The following is a 17,841-nucleotide window of genomic DNA, read 5'->3' on the forward strand; positions in this document are numbered from 1 at the left end:
CATGTTTTATAATAATAAACATTGGCATGAGCATAATAGTTTGCGTTATGTATCAGAGTATGCCATCTTGCCAAATATGATGGAGTTATATACCATATTCCCCAAGGAAAAGAACAAATATTATTTTATTTACAATTACACATAGTTTTTAGGGGCGTTTTGTTCAACAGAAGGAAGGATGGAAAGAGAGGAAAATAGCACAGCCCTGGAAGGTAATCCAAAGTATTAAGAAGTTGGCCTTAATCAAGAAATGTGCTGAAGAAAAATAAATTCACAATAAAATGTTCATATGGTACAGTCCTGGTCTAGTTGATGTTTATTAATTGTACTTGACACCTCAACGCTGCCCATTAGATCAGTGCAGCCAATCACTGGACTCAGTAATCACATAATGACTATGTCACCACCACTACTAAGAACATTGATTGGCTGATGTCCACATGATCAGTAATCCAGGAGAGTAAACAAAAAACACCAGAAGGGCAATTGAGTGGCAGTAGAATTACATGGGGATAATATCTATTTTACCCCATTCACAGCCTTGAGGAAATAATAAAGTGAGATTCTTGTTTTCATTAAAATTAAAAATAAAAAAAATAAAAACTTTATTAATGGTGACTGGAGATATGAAGTTGGAGTCATTTGCAGCCAAGTTGCAACCTCTGGACAACTGTATAAATGGATCAGTTTAATTTTTCATAATTTGAGCCATAAAACCCTGTCTAAAATACCTTGCACCAAATTATTCGAAAGATGGAGATAGTTACACCTTAGGGAAGATTGATCTTTTCTCCTAGTTTTCCTGTCGTAGTATCATAGTATGTAAGGTTGGAAAAAGACTCAAGTCCAACCTTTAAGCATGTTGTTTCTTTTTTAGGTTGTCTCTTAAAAAATTTTCTTATGACAAATTACACTATGTGTTAAATTGGACCTGTGCTTGTTGGAGGATGCAATGGTTTTTTTTTTAAAATGCAATTTTTTGAGCAAAAAAAAAAAATTGGTTGTCCTGGTTCTTTCAGCCAAGTTCACCAGCTGGGACTAGGTAGGCTTTTGCACATTTTTTGTGACTTTTTAAAGTTGTGGTTTTTGTTGCTGGCAGTGTTTAGAATAATTGCACCACACCCAGTCCCTCTGCAGCTCTAGTTCAGCAACATGCTGTGATTGACAGAGCTCTGCTCCAGTCAACCACAACAGAGGATCTCTGACTGCATACATATATTCTGCTGAGATCTAGATCATTTCTAATATTATGTCCTGGCTAGCTTCATATTATGCTTATCATGCTATACTTCTGTATTTCTGGTAATCTGATCTTGTCTTATGTTTTGTGACTATCCCTTTGTATTCTGATTTTGTGCTTTATTTGCTATTGCTGTTGTAACTCAGACCTCTGACCTTGTTTTTGTGTTATTTATTTGTGAGTCTTCACTGGTGTGAGGAGGAAACGATGCCTACTGGTTTGGGTGGACCTTTTAAGTACGCAGGGGCAGTTTTGGGGGCTCAGATTTAGGGCTCACTTTCCAGTCTATCGTTCCTAAGTCCGATGTCCCCCATTACACAAATATTACACTTTTCCATTGCTGTAAAATAATAGGAAAAAATAGATAGAATCAAATTGGCCATTTCAAGCCTGCTTTAAATCTATAGTTTAACTTCCTTTCTGTGAAGTTAAAAAACAACATTTTGGTTACTGGAATAAGATTTAGAAATAAAAGAACAACCTTAGGAGTTCGGCACTACTGTCAAATATTCATCACTTTGCTAACAGTGGAATGAAAAACTTGCAATAAAATTCAGATGTGAATGTCCAGAAGTGCATAACCATTCTGTGATATTTAATATATGAAAACCATGCACATGGCATCCACTTCTATCACTTAACAAAAATATTTGAATAGTTATAAGCAAGCATAAGTTTATGATAAATTGAAGCAAATGTTTATTTGATAAGATAAAAGTCTCAGCTTCTAACTTATCTTAATGGAGTCATTAAGATAACATATTTACCTTGTGAATAGGATGTTTGTTCAATATGCAGGAAAATATGCAAATAGGGTGCGAGAAGGACAACATTGCCTCTTTTGACTACCTTGTAAGGCAGCCCCTTAACACCAAGTAGGACTTTCAAAAATGTAAACTTTGCAATACTTTATTCAGTAAAGACACTTCTCTGCTCTGTCTCCTGTAATGAGCAGTGTTTCTGAAAGTCTTCTGAGTTCTGTCCACCTCAGACAGATAATTAATGATTAACTCTTTACGTACCTAAGCATATTTCTGCTGATGATTCAGGGACTGTCTGTAAAGCCATTAGAAATATTATCAGGTTCCTTTATCTCTAAGTTGTCAGTGGATACAGGACAAAAAGCTGATTTATACAAACTGCTTAAATAAAGTAGAAAGGTAGAAAGAAAGACTCAGGAACATATTTCGTATATAAAGTAATTTTCAAAGTTTACTATTCAAATTCAAAAGACCTATTATCATATGCACTTGTGATTTATGTAATTTTGTTTAAAGTTTAACATTAAAATCTTTCAGTAAATGGGTTCCTAAAAAACCTGTAAAATATGCTAAAAAACTACATATGAATTCAACTAACTTGTAACTTATACTGTATTTTGGGTACAGTTTTGTCAACCTGTGTCTTATGTAGTAAGGTTTGATGGAGAGATGAATTAACCAGATTCAAATTCGAAAGACCTAAACCTCAGGGAAATTTAATACTGTAATATGTTTTCTCCTCAAAGCCTCAGTTCCCAGTGTAGTAATATAGTAAACGTCTATGTCATATTTCCAATATACAAATTCAGAAGGTTCTTTCAAAAATGCTCACCAATGGCTGTGTGAGTGAAGGATAGAAATAAGAATATGTCATCATTGAGTGACCTTTCTGGCTTTGACTTAACCTTTTTGACAAAGAGACCCAAAAAGCATTGGAGAACACAAAAGGCTGCAAGGGAGACATCAATCACTTCAAACTTTCGGTCCATACTGCAACACACCAGCTGGCTTACATTTTATCAAGCAGCAAAGCAGATTTATACCTTCCTTTGGTCCATGCAATGCTTAATGATTATTGATTCTAAAAATAAACAATATAAAATTCAAAGATTATTAACAATTTAAAGATATTGTTGGCTTAAAGTTTTATCAAGGTTGTTATTTGTATTTGAAGTAATTTATCTACATATTGAATATATATGACTCTAAAATAAACCACTAAAATTCGTACCATAACTGCTATTATGAGTTGGTTTAGGAACCTATAGTAACTAGCAGACTTTTCTAGAAGCCTCATTTATGAATTGTTATGCTTTTTGCATATTTAATAAATAGCTCATGTAAAAATCTAATCTCTTCCCAGGCAGAGTCATAAGAGTCACACAGAGTTGCAGTAACTAAATATTAACCACAAAGTAGTATTGTTACATAGGCTGGAATCACATTAAAAAGCCTGTAGCCTGTAATGCCAACTATTTCTGCTAAAATCAGTTTCACTATAAAATCTGTGCTAAATTCTGACAGGTCATGAGATATCATAATAGCTAGAGGTTCTATGAGGAGGGTGGTTAGTGATAAAAAGCAGTGACATTGAAGGTTACTCATTTCCCACCATCTCAGGAAGAACAGAAAATCACACACAGATCATGCAGAGAAGAGTACAAACTGCTGAAAATAATCAATATCAAAGTGCATGTCTTGTTGTTTGTGCAATTCCAACAACACAATAAAATCTATACTTATTTTTGGGAGGGCAGCTTATGTCTTCCAATATCAAGACTCAGACTGGGACTGCTCTTGTAAGGGCAGGAGCTACAATAAATGTTTAACAGGGGGCCTGGCTACATTGTGAGCATATGGTATCTAAACAGGATTGATACCCACCCTTAGGACAACCTGCCTGGCTATTCGCATGGACCCTTTGATAAAAACAATTCCATGTTTGTCTAGGACTCCATGCCTAGTGCTGTAACCAGATTTTGCAGGTTGGTACCTGTGGATCTTCTTGTTTATTGTATGTTGTGTGGCAATTGTGGTCTTTTGTAATAATATGACTTATAAGGAGGAAATAGGACTAGTTGGACATAATATTCAGTCTACACATCATTTGTATAAGATTCAAAAAGGGAAAGAAATTGAAGTGCATATTGGACAAAAAGTTTTTTATTGCTGAAAATACAATACATTACATACATTAAAAACACTTAAAATAGCCAGACAAGCTGTACATAAATACTAAAACACTCCCAAGCTATATTTAATACAAATATATAGCAGCCAATGTAACCGAGTAGTTCCAAATGAAGGTGCATATGGTAATTAGTGTTAACAGTAGAGGTATATTTTCTATCTTGGAGCATCAATAAGCCTACAATCCAACATATACTACATAAACAATACAGTGCTATAGCAACAAATATAGGGTTACATTACCAGTTAGATGTGGAATGGAGAGACCCCATGCGTATTGCCTGGTATACAGGCTTCCTCAGGGGAAGTATGTAAAAAATTTTATCAGTAAAAACCTTTTTGTCCAATATTGCACATCAACTTCTTTTCCTTTTTGAAACTTTTGTAATAATATGTCATAGTAAAAGTCATGTTTTAGTTTTTGTCACATTTGATTATTTCAGAATCAATTCCCAAATCTATACTTCCACATAATTTAAAAAGGTTTTTAGGATTACAATCTGTCAACTGAATTGGTGATAAATGTATGATTACTTGGGGAAGACTGCTTGGAAAAACATCACTCAGAACCATTAGGACCCCACTCTTCTCCACACAACTTTGGAGATAGCTCCATATCTGTCTTAATCTGGTGGAAGCAAATGAAGTACAAGTTATACATATGCACCTCTACTTAATTTTCACCAACAATAAACAACTTGAACCCTGTAGATAATTCATAAATGTAAGTTACTTATAAACCACTACAATACAAAATGTTGCGGATGTAGGGTTAACCCTTTATTCTTATGGCAAAAATGTGTGGCATAGTTGTGGCATATTTGGAACCAATACCTTGGCACTTCACTCATTAGTTCTTTAAGACACAGACAAGATGTATAAGTTTAGTCCTAGTGGACATAAATTTGTAGTAAGGTTAGGTACACTACTCTTAGTTGTGCTATGGAGACACAACATGGAACCACGGCACCAAAGGTATAGATTATAAGTACAATTTCTGATTTATGAGTTGTCCTGAATATGTCTGTGTTTGGTAATCACAATTTTTAGGAGGCTTAGAAATCGAAAAGCGATCAAACAAAACATAGAAAGAAACACAAACATGAGCCTCTTTAATTTGTGAAAAAAACTTACTCTATATTTGAAAAATACAAACTTCTTTACATCTGCTAGATGGCCCTATAGACAAGGTCACCCAATTTATTGCCATTACACTTTTAACAAGCGTTCAGTAAAAGAAAATACATGGCAAATTTGTGATACTGTAAGAATATCCATACAATGAAGTACATCAATTAACAGAGATGTCATTTACAAAAGCATTATTCTCTATGTGCTGATACGGGATATTCTATTCTGCTGCCTCATGTAGCCAAATAGTTACTGCTGGTGACATACTACACATACAGAGCATTTACAATATAGCTATAAAGAGCAGCTTTAGATTCCTTATACAATACTTTGCAATAGAAACCCAGGAGGCCCAACAATCAGTATATACACCAACACAATCGTAACCTTGCCTGAGGCAAAGATCTTGAAAATATTTCCATGGAGATGTAGCATAAACTAGAGTTTATCATAAAATGAAGTCTATCTGCTGAATACACGAGGGACAACGCATATGGAATTACTAGAAATGCACAATAGCGGCTCACCAATGTATTTTGTAATTCAAATTCATCAAATTTTTATTAGAGTGCAAAGACAAACCAAAAACTATGACATACATGTAAAAACACTTAAAAAAATTATGTACAACAAATAATGTACTCCCACCACTTCTGCTATCCTTCCCTCCGTCTGTATGCCAGCTCTATAGGGGTCCTGCACTACGCCATGTGCATATCTAATGAGAGATGGGGGTTTGCTTTGATCATCGATCTCTAATATCTTTGCACCTTTTGTTGCATTTGCCACTCTTTCCTTGACCCTTTTTATATCACATAACAACTGGGTATTACATACTACACAAGCACTTTGTTGCCCATTTTACTATATTTTACCTATGAATTATACATTTGTTGTTTACAATGGGCTCAGTGCAATTGGAGGTGTATATAGGTTAGTGCCCCTATGGAATGGTTACTAAAGGCTATCTTTATGCATATTGACTTGATTTTCACCTTCATCTTATTGCCATTGATGTTTTTTTTAGATGTATGTCATTGTTTTTGGTTTGTCTTTGCACTCTAATAAATATTTGATGAATTTGGTTGACAAAATACATTGGTGCATTTCTTTGCTGTTTTCTTACGGCTATGCCCTATTTACATAAAACTATGGTTGTGTTGAACAGGGTCCAGGACCAACTACTTACAAAATATCTAATGAAGAAACATTAATGATATAATAAGGAGAATTCATTAATAATTTACTTGAGTACAAATTTTATTTAAGCCACACTTTGCAATCGATCAAATTCAGGTGTATTGACAATTTTTTATTTCATTTTCTACTTGTGTTTATGTTAGGGAATAACATTGTAAAGTGCCTTCAACTCTTGCAAGGGTTCTCATTTCCATTGTTCCATCTCCTCATGTATCTGCCCTTTATAACTTTGTAGTCATGTAAACAGTCCAACCAGACATATCCCTATACTTGGCAAACAAAATAAGATTTCAAAGTAGATCTAATTAAAAAAAACCCTGATCCCTATTAAAATATCAGATTCTGTCTAGTATGTAAACATACAAAAACAAATTATATCTGATTAATTTCCACCATCACTTTTGGCCCTTTATTTATATAATTCAATTCTAAAAGAAACCAAAATCATTATGAGGGGAAAAACAAACTTAAAAACTACCTTTCTTTTAAATTTTAGAACAAAAGAGTTGCAGATTTTTGCGCTGAGACATTTTTGCACACTTTTTTGCAACCTTTCCATATTTGCACTACCATTCACGCTGCACTGTTTTTTAGTGGATTTGTTGCATGAAGTACAAAAAAAACATTTTGCATAACAAATATTTTATTTAGACAAATAGACAAAACAGCTGCTTTCAAATTATATTTCGGTAGAGATATTTTTATTTTTTAAACGACAACAAAAACCTGCCGGAGAACTGTCTAACCAAAAACATTATATAAAGAAAGGGGGAAAATTTATCAGAAAGCTGTCTGTGAGACTTTTTTGCACCAAAATTTGAGAATTTTTTTAAAAAAGCTGCTTCCACCACACCAGGGAGTAATGTTAGACTATCAGGTTCAGCTGCAATTTTACACAAGGAGAATCCATCCTCCAAGACATATAAGACTAAGAAACTAGACAATAAAGGAACTAGACAACTAGAAATGGTAAAGATAAATCTTCCCCATCTTATCTAGGGTTGTTGATTTTATTTAAAGATTTTTTTCAAATTTCCATCGCCCTTCCCCCATCCTAAGCACTGGGATGATTGATGAATCAGGAAAAATGCAGATTCAATTTGATGCCTAAAAAATGCCAGATTTGTAGTAAATCTATGAACCAACAATAAATTCAATCAACTCTACTTGAGGGTACGGTAGTGGCCAATAACAACATAGCCCCTACCTATAATATATTATTTAGAGTTCAACTCTGGGAATAACCATCATTATATGTTGATAGATCGGACATTTCGGGATGCAGAAATAACTAACACGTTTATGATTTTATTTGTTTATTTATTTTCCTATCGATTCTAATGAAAGGAATGTCATTTGAACTTTTAGGTTTTTACATTTTTTGCACATCATCTGTTACAATTTGTCACTGGCACAATGTAACAGATATTCAGAAATTACACAGCTTCAGGACTTCTAAAGATCCAAGGCTATCATGACAACAGATGTTCGCCCCCTGCTGATGTCAATTTGGTGGCACCCACATGCTGCCAGCAGCAATCAAAGTGTTAGTACACAATCAGTGCTAGTACTAATCGCAGTTGTTATGGGTGGATGTTTGCTGCAATATGCAGCCTGTGATTTAATTTTTTTTTTTAAAGTAATACTCCCCTAACCGTGAAGTAAGAAGTTCTAATGTATGAAGTTTTAAGCTGTCACATGTTGGTAAGGGGTTAAAAGACATGAGCTGTTGCTGACTGTACCCTCTAAGTCCCTCAAATTACTCAGCTGGATAGCAGGATATTACAGAACTAATATGTCAGTTCGTATAGCAGGGAAAGCAAGCTAACATAATTTGGCATTTTTTAAAACACCTTTATAACTTCTTTGGTATTTAGAGATGAGTGAATCATGTAGGATTTGATTTATAGAAGCTTCAGAGAATCTTCAAAAGATTTGTCTTACGTATGAATCAAATAGGTCTGAACCAGTAAGGCTCCAACTGTCCAATAAATGGATATTCTCCCTCTAGTCCTCTTAAACACACATTTTGTTTAATTATTAATTTTTTTATTATATTTCCCACACCTATCCTTCCTAACTTTAGAGGAGCCTGTCAGCAGATTTTCCCTAATAAACCTAATGACTGGTAGCACTATGATAACTCTTGCCATTACTGTTTGTAGCTAAAAAAATGCACCATTCCTACCCCCAGAAATTAACTTTGGACACTGTTTCTCTCAGCTCATGTCTGGCATCATGTACATCATCCCCCCCTCCCTTCAGCTGATATCATCTGCTTGGCACTGCTGAAGGGAGGGAGGATGAGGGACATACCAGTAGACATGAGATGAGAAAGACATACTTCTTCACATAAATAACTCACACACTTGGGACCCCTTTGAGCTGAACCTTCTGGCAGGGTGTCAGGTAGACTTACAAAGTTAATTTTCTGAGGATAGGAACTATGCATTTTTAAGTAAAAACATTGGGACACATTTATCTTAGTCTGATGCTTTCTTTGCTTGTCTTGACTGTAGTGACTTTTTGAGCGCACTGGGATATTTGTACAATTTTTTGTGCCTTTTTCAAGCTGCTTGCCAGAGTTTTGCCCCTAAGTTATCTTTGTATTTCTCCTGCTTTCAGATGTTTGTGCCTAAAAAGTATAAAAAAGCCAGCAGCATTTCAATAAAAGCTAAGACTACAAAGACAAATAAGGTGCAAAAAAGAGGCAATAAAAGGGCACAAATCACAGCAAAACAAAAGAAAGATATGATAATGTACCCCTATTGGGGGCAAGAGTTAGTATAGTGCTATGGGAACCTATCATAAAGTTTATTTGTGAAAATCTGATGACAGGTTTCCTTTAACTCTGAGATGAATTACAGTATTAGCTAGGCATTATTTTTAAAATATTTTTCCCAAGTGAATTGCAAAAGATTTAGAAACCAACTAATAGATTTACTCATCTCTACTGGTAACAATAAATATGATCACATTCCAATATGTGATACCTAGTTATTATAATTTTTGTTTTAGATCTGCCTCTTGTAACCATAATTTGTTTCACCTATATAATTGGCACAAGGTACCAGACTGATCCTTATAGCAACTTTAGCCAGGACTCATCTTGCCTTAGACCACATCATGTATATTCTTTACATATTGAGACAGTGTTTTGGGATAGGGTTGTGTAGGAGGATTATTTGGAAGGCAGTATTGGGTACCTGAATCCTCTTCATGGTCTTTTTTTCAGGAATATCTTTCCCTTTTAAACTGGTTTTATATTTTTTTCAGTCTGGTGTACATATTTTGGATTTTATATATGTGTTTAATAAAGATCTTACTAGTTATTAGGAATGGAAAGCTGTTTTAGTTGTTCCATTTCTCATGGAAGAAAAAAATGGATTACATGGACAATTGGTTATTAAACTGTTCTATCTGCAAGCTTTAAATTTACATACTTTTACTTTTTATTAAAATTTTTATCTCCCAGTAAACACAGGAAGGAAACTTGAAATATGAAGACATCTTGTGTTCTGAAGGAAAAGCATATTCCGGCTATACAGAATCAATTGCATTCTTTTATCTGCAGAATGGCAGTGATATTCATGCTGGGTTTATATCTTTCTTCAAACCTAAAATACTGATTATATTCTTATGTTGTTGAGAGCTATTCTATAACTTCCTTCACAAACTGAATATTATTGGTCCCGAAAAATGTACATGGCCATATGCTGTCTGCTGTCTTTCCACTGTATTACTACTTGCTGAATATATTCTCTGCGTGGACAGTCTGAATTATCTGTATGTATTCTGCCTTTCTATTTCCACTGTGCAGATTTTCATTTATTTCTTGAATTGATTTTTTCCCTCAATGTGTGATATATCTGTTCCTGCCACAAATTGTCTGCAGAAAGATGTTTTCCATAGATACATTTTCTCATTGTTGCTGATGTAGAACAGGAATATTTATATTCTAATAGCTAGAAGAAAATGAGATGCTGGTAATGATATACTATCCTGTGATACACAGTTTAATGTATGTTCATCTTGATAGCTAATGGGAGAATTGGTTAAGTTATGAAGTCACATAGGACTCTGCATCTTATTTTCTCCTTCTAATGTACCTAATAGAAATGAGTAGAATCATAGTTTCACTTTAGGTGCGACGTGAAGCCGGATTGGCGTCTCTGGACAATTATAGCCATGGCTAGTAGCAAGGGGTGTTAATTTGGCCAATTGGCTGTTCGGCCACCAATCTGGCAATGCATCCAGATCACGTGGCCAAACCCCAACTGAAACTATGGGTCTGCTTATCTCTAGTTAGGCCCAAGATAAGAGAACTGTAAAGGAGCACTCTGACTCAAATAAATAGTGGCACATTTACTAAGGGCTTTGCGCCGCACTTTTGTTGGACTTTGCATGTTCTTGCACAGGTATTTTAGAAGTGTCTGCGCCGCTATTGTGTTGCACACAATCCTATGCGCTGACCTCCATGCGACACAAATTAGGGGTCGTGGCGGTGGTTGGTCCAGCTGATTCGGACCGAGTGCCGTATTTTTTTTTTTTAATCAAACTTATTTTTATTGATTTTATAGCAGAAGGCCGTATTTAACATGCAAATTGTATTGCACGCCCTAAATTAAAGGTGCACCACAAAAAAGATGGTGAACTCGGTTGGGCCGGTGCGGGGAAGCAACAGATTCATGATTTCTGGCGCATGATCTTAGTGAATCGCCGCTGCATGGAAGAGCACTTTTAGTGAAGTTTCCGACATTCAAGTAAATGTGTCCAATAGAGCTTTACGATCTAGCACAGGGTGTGTTTGGCTGATGTTCTTTAGTTGCCATGTCATTCATTTATGTCATTTTTAGGCTTACACTTTAATACTACATAAAGACGTTATTTTCAAAAAGTATAATTCATTTTATATACCTGATAAAATTAGAGATACCACAATATTACATTTGTTTCAGGATTTTGATACACTTGATCAAACACACAATGCTTTGAAAATAGCACCTTTGTTCAACTACAAAAGGCCTTTTCAAATAAATGCCACCTTGCAAACACCTCTATAGCCACTGCAGTTGAAGATAATGATGATTTTGTTCCTAAATGCTGGCAACTTTGCATGTTCAAAATAAGTATCGGATGATGTCACATTTTTTGGTGTGTAATTACCCTGATTTATCTAATCTGTGAAAAAAACTTTCTTATATAACCATAAAGTATTGCTGTGTTGTGTCAGCCAATGTCAAATTGTAGTCTATTGATCAATTTGTAAAATGACAGAGGTCACCAGTTTCCGAGAAGCTAATTCAAATGTGTCTACCAATATGGCTGTACTTCCCTTCATTATTATACAATGTCCAAATTAACATAATAACCAAACTATTCCACTCTTCCTACATCAGATCAGGGGCATATCTACAGTGCTAGTAGCCAAAGCAGCTGCTATGGGGCCCACAGTGTCAGGGGGCCCGTCATCCATCCTGATACTAAAAAACTGAGAATGTGCACGATTATATACATATTATGCTGCACATTGTACAGCATAATATGTATATAACATACATGTGATGTATATATACTGTATATTTCTGTGTATCTGTGATGTGTATATGCTGTATGGGTATATGGTCTATGGGTGTATGTGTGCATATATACTGTATGTATATGGCACTGTATGTGCATGTATATATGATGTGTATATGCTCTATATGCGTGCACATTTGTAAGAGTGTAAAAATGTGTGTAAGAACTGTATGTTTATGTATATAAATATATGTGTATATACGAGTGTAATATATATATTTTTTAAGTGGGAACAGGGGTCCAATTCAGAAGTGTCCTATGCCCCTGCCTTTTCTAGTTATGCCCCTGTATCTAATGTACTAATATATGGTTATTTTCAGTTTTGGGTGTATAAATTGTCGTTAATGGATATGAACCATAAGTATAGGTACATAAGGCACAAATTTAGTATTTTGTGTATGCCTATTTTGTATTGATTCCAACAATAGTATCTATCATTCCATATAAAATGTACAACGGGCTTATACACAGCAGTAGTAGTTATATTTGTATTTCCAAAAGAGTAAGAATCAGATAAGAAAAATTAGGTTTACCATTAAAATGAATAAATACCTTTCACACAATTGTCTTAACATTCAACCAGCCTATAAAATAGATTAAATTTTTTTTTTATCCATACCCTATTATGTAAAATTAGTATACAAAGAAGCATGTTAAATTAGGTCTAGTAGCTGATGACAATGGTAGCCAGAAAGGTCACAAATTAATAGGTCATGTAATCCTGCATTGTAATTCAATGGGGCAGATTTACTTACCCGGTCCGTTCGTGATGCAGCGGCGTGTTCTCTGCGCTGGATTCGGGTCCGGCCGGGATTCATCAAGGTAGTTCCTCCGCCGTCCACCAGGTGGCGCTGCTGCGCTGAAAAGCATCTGAACGCGCTGGAGTTCACCGACCCGGACCAAGTGAAGGTGAGCGCGTCCCAAGCGACACATTTCTTTTTTTAAATGTGGCGGGTTTTCCGAATCCGTCGGGTTTTCGCTTATCCGTCGGGCTTATCTGCTCCACTCATCTCAGGGACTGATGAGGGGTCCAATGGAGGTACATCAGACCCCATCCGCGGCCCCTTTCTTGTGATCAGTGTGTGTCTCATCACTGAGACCCCACCGATCAGCAAGTTAGGCCCTATGCTGTGAATACAGCCTAACTTGTTTTGGAAACCCCCTTTTATATAATCATATTATAATTATATAAGTGATGTGAAACATTAGCCTGTTAAGTAAAACATATTTTAGGGAGGGCAGGGCAGAAGCTCAGTAGCAGCAGCACTCTAGTCTTGAACATGAATTAAGCTGTGACCAAGAGCAAGATCTGCATTGAGTCTGCATTTTCATGTGTTTGCATAGGTTTCACCTTCATTTTAGAACGTTTAAGACTAGATGAATTGTTTGAGATGGAGAGTTTAGATTGCTAGCCCTTCTGGAGACAGGGTTAATATGCCAATCTCCTTCATTCAGCCCGTTAGAAAATGTTGGAGCGAATGAGGAATAAATAGGTGATGTCATTTTACCGGCTGTTTGTTTCTTACACATATTTTGGAAAAATAAAATTAATTAACACTAAACATTAAATTAGGATTTCTTGGCACAGATTTACTAAAAAAGCATTATTAAAGAGTTTTCTACACATTGGTTTTCATTAATAATGATGACAAAACACTATGTAATAGTAAATATTCACTTCCTCCAAATCTAGAAGAAAATAGATACTTCTGTCTATGTGGATCCATTTGGGATAAATGAAATTGTATTAGAAATGGAAGTGGAAAGCTTTTTTCAAGCCTAGACAGGTCCAAGTTTAGATTTGACATGGTCATTATAGCTTTCTAATATTCTTGTTCATTAAGGAAATCTGTCAACAAACCATTCACAGATTAACTGATCATATGTCCTTGTGGGTGAAGTGTCCCTGCATCATACGCATGTCTTTCTTAAAATAAATCATTATTTCCATTCATATGCAAATGAATATTTCTGTGTACAATGGGTGTGACTTTTTGGTCTACTGAATATTCTATGTATATGACCAGGACATTTCTGAAGATCTGGCTTTTTATTGATTGTCTGCAAAATTACAGTTCTCTTACTGAAATCTACCATCAAATTTAAGCATGATAAACCAGGGGCACTTACTCATAGATCAGTGACTGTGGTAATGTTCTTATATTTGTTATTCATTGCCCCCATCCTTCTAAAGTCAACTTTTAAATTTATGCAAATTCTACTGTTACACCTCCTCCATGTTCCGTTGGGACTTTCCCTTTGCCTGATGTAATCTCACTTCAGCAGAGAAGGTTTTAGCACACAGTGGGAGGGGGGAAGTGCTCCGCACGGTGTACCAGCCTATTGCTTTCTCTATGATTGCATCCCCTTATAAAAGCAAAATGTTTTTGCCAGGAAACTCACTTATGAAAAGATGATTTTTTTTCTGGTTAATACTTATACAACAATCACTTGAAATACCTTGACCTTTGTGTTCAATCGTTTTAATGCATGCACATCACTTTGTAGACATGGCAGGCGTTAGACACCTCCAGCTGAACAGTGTCATGAGCCATGATTAAAATCCTTTAGAAACCATAAGAAATCCTCAGAAAGTACAAAGGTGAAACAGACAAATATTTTTATGGGCAATTTAGCCTGATGAGAAAAATTCTAAATTTGAGATAAAAAAATGAGTTGCAGGAATTAGGTGGAACATATTATTATTATTAGAGGTTACACAATAGTTCAGTGATGGGCAACCTTTTGAGCTTGAGCAAAATTCACCAAAAAACCGAGCATAACTCGGGTGGTGTGTCACCTTGAGAAAAAAAACATAATTTTGTGATATTTATAGTTTAAATAACAAACATGTATAATTATTTAACTTCTTGGGTACTTTAACCCTAGGTTGTCTGATTGATCCTACCATATACTATCATACTACAGTATACTACAGTCTGGCAGTATATGGGGATTTTCCACATCGCACATTGTAATAGATTGGTTACAATCAGACACGTGTGGAATTGCCTAGTAACCTGCAAACTTTGTCATGAAAGTTCACAGGTTATAGCGAGGTGCAGGCGCCACTGTCCGCATCTCCTTCATGAGGAGCAAAATAATCGCAATGTCTGGCGGTTTGCAAGGCGTTGTGATAATTTCAGGGCTTGTACTTCACAAAACTGATACACAAGCCCAGATGTCTTCTATCATACAGTACACTGACCTTACTCACTGTATGATGTCTTGTATGTATGATGAGAGTGGTTGTCCTCCTTCATCCCTGCTGTGGAGATGGTCAGTGTAGAGGTGACCTACTACAACAACTCCCGCCAGCACAACTATCAGGAGCTGCAGAGGAGTTTCGGGAGTTGATGGCCGGGTCACCTCTCCTGGTGCTGAGCCCCAGGATGATACCTGTGCTGACTGGAGACACGAGGCACAGCTCATACAGGGGGAGGGGCCGATGGAGGAAGGTGAGGAGGAAGTGCTGTGAGCTCAGTGCATGACAATCTCTCAGCCTCCCGGCTACTTCACCTGGCCGTGTAGGAGCCGAGGATGAAACTTAACTCTCCGGTGGCCGCGTGTCACTGAAAATGGCTAGGCGTGTCAGCACTGACACGCGTGTCATAGGTTAGCCATCACTGCAATAGTTTATGAACCCAAGTGAACCCACATTAGTTGTAGCTCACTCAAATTAATAGATCTATGAAAATGACCAGAGGAACTAAAAGGGGCATTTATTATTTTTGGCGGAGGGTGGCGCTGGAACCGTGCTATATTTTTCAGTGGGATGTAAATTTGTGGTGCAAGGGATTAATGAAATGGTGCATGGACAAAAAGGTTTAGAACTCCCTAGACCTGCTGTTAGCTGCTCTATTTTTGTGCCACAAATTTCCCCAAAAAATTTGACAGAAAAATAGAAGCACCAGAAAACTGGTGCATTCACAGGCGGCGCCAAATTATAGCTCCCAAAATTAGAACAAGATGAGAGTTTTGAAAAACACCAATATTCATAAATTCACACGCAAGAGGCGCAGAAAGGAAACAAAAAACACCACCAGTTTTCAGTTTGAAAAGCCATAATAAATGACCCCCAAAGTCTATTGTAGAAAAGCTGTAAAGTAACAATCATGTCTTCCAAAAGTTCTCTCAAGCCAGTGCATTTCCCCATTGTAAAAGACTAGAAAGGAACAAAATGTGTTGCAGAATGAACGCTAACACTTTCTATAGATTTTACACAATCCATATTATAACATATCAGAACTGCACCACCACCAGTGACAACTTATGATATATGATCCTTTAGTTACGGTGGTAGAGAGAAATGTTACTTGCATCTCTGTCCAAAGAGAAATGCAATTCTGACAAACTGCCTACATCTTCTTATGCACAGAGCCAGGCACACTCCTGTGTATGTGAAAACCATTGGTCAGCAAGATCAATAATTAATATCCACTAACACCTTTCCAGACAGCCATCCCGTGATCTTCAGAGTGTGGAACTAGGCAGATATCTAGTAATAGTGGCTGTCTCGTGTAGGCTCTTCTATTATCCTGGGATGAAATCATGATGAATGGTAATGAATGAAGACAAAAGCTCTGTCAATATGACATTGTGACAGCTGTCAGTTACCACACTGTGTTAATGATTTGGGGTTGATCTGGAATGAAATGTTCTCATCTATTCAGTTCATTGTTTAATTAAAAAAAAGAATGTTGCTAACCCTTCAGAGGAAGAATCCTGAGAGCTCGTAAAAATTTATACTGACATGTTGTAGTTTATCAAATTCTTGCTTCTGGCAAAACCGGAAAGGGAAGAATAAATATATAAATACAGGAAAAGACTGATAGATTGGTACAAAAGAGTGACCATCTAATAAACGGACTGATTGACTAATTAATTGATAAATTAAGAGATTCATATTGCACATACTGTATAGTAGAATAGTAGATAGATATATAGATAGATAGAAATATAGGAAAAGACTGAAAGATCGGTCCAAAAGAAAGACCATTTGATAGACTGATAGATGGATACATGTGTAGATTGATATTATAAAAAAAAACATAAATATGATAGATAGATTGGAAGATAGATAGATAGATAGATAGATAGATAGATAGATAGATAGATAGATAGATAGATATTTGGACTCCCTTAGCCCCCAAACCTTATAATGTACCCCATCCTTCACCTCATCTCCCACAGCATTAGGAGATGCTAACTTGTATGTGGTTCTGCCTATAAAGCTTCTTTTAATTAAATTGAACTATTACAGAAAAATAGAGTGATAGATAGATGGATAGATAGATAGATAGAACTATATGACATGGATCATTTTATACACCGGCAGATAATGACTAGACCTGCCAGCATAGACTTACCTCCATATATAATGAGGGAGGCAAACTCTACAAATGACAGGCATTATTGATGAGCATGCACCACAAGCTTAATCCTGTCATATTATGGTATATCACGCGTAATCCTTGTCATATTATGCCAATAATCCACTTAGTGTCTGACCACCACTGCAGCTAAAATTTGTGGAATTTAGCAATAGCACCCTTTCAGTGGCACAAAAACGGTTAGTTAACTCTTTAAAGATGTGTGTACTAAGAAAAGTGTCTTTGATCAGAAAAACATAAAGTTGCAATACACAACACATCACAGCTACTCAGTCATAAAAAACAGGTAACAGTCTCTATATTTTATGTAAAGTGCAATATATTCAGCGACAGATAGAGACAACAC

The 17,841-nt window shown here is 36.0% G+C and overlaps 1 protein-coding gene across 1 annotated transcript in view; it reads right to left on the reverse strand.

Annotated features, from left to right (window-relative positions):
- WSCD2 (WSC domain containing 2) overlaps positions 1 to 17,841 on the reverse strand; it is a 212,850-nt gene that overhangs the window by 193,277 nt on the left and 1,732 nt on the right. The window lies entirely within an intron of this gene.

Source organism: Engystomops pustulosus, chromosome 1 (genome assembly GCF_040894005.1).
Source record: "Engystomops pustulosus chromosome 1, aEngPut4.maternal, whole genome shotgun sequence".
NCBI classification, from domain to species: domain Eukaryota; kingdom Metazoa; phylum Chordata; class Amphibia; order Anura; family Leptodactylidae; genus Engystomops; species Engystomops pustulosus.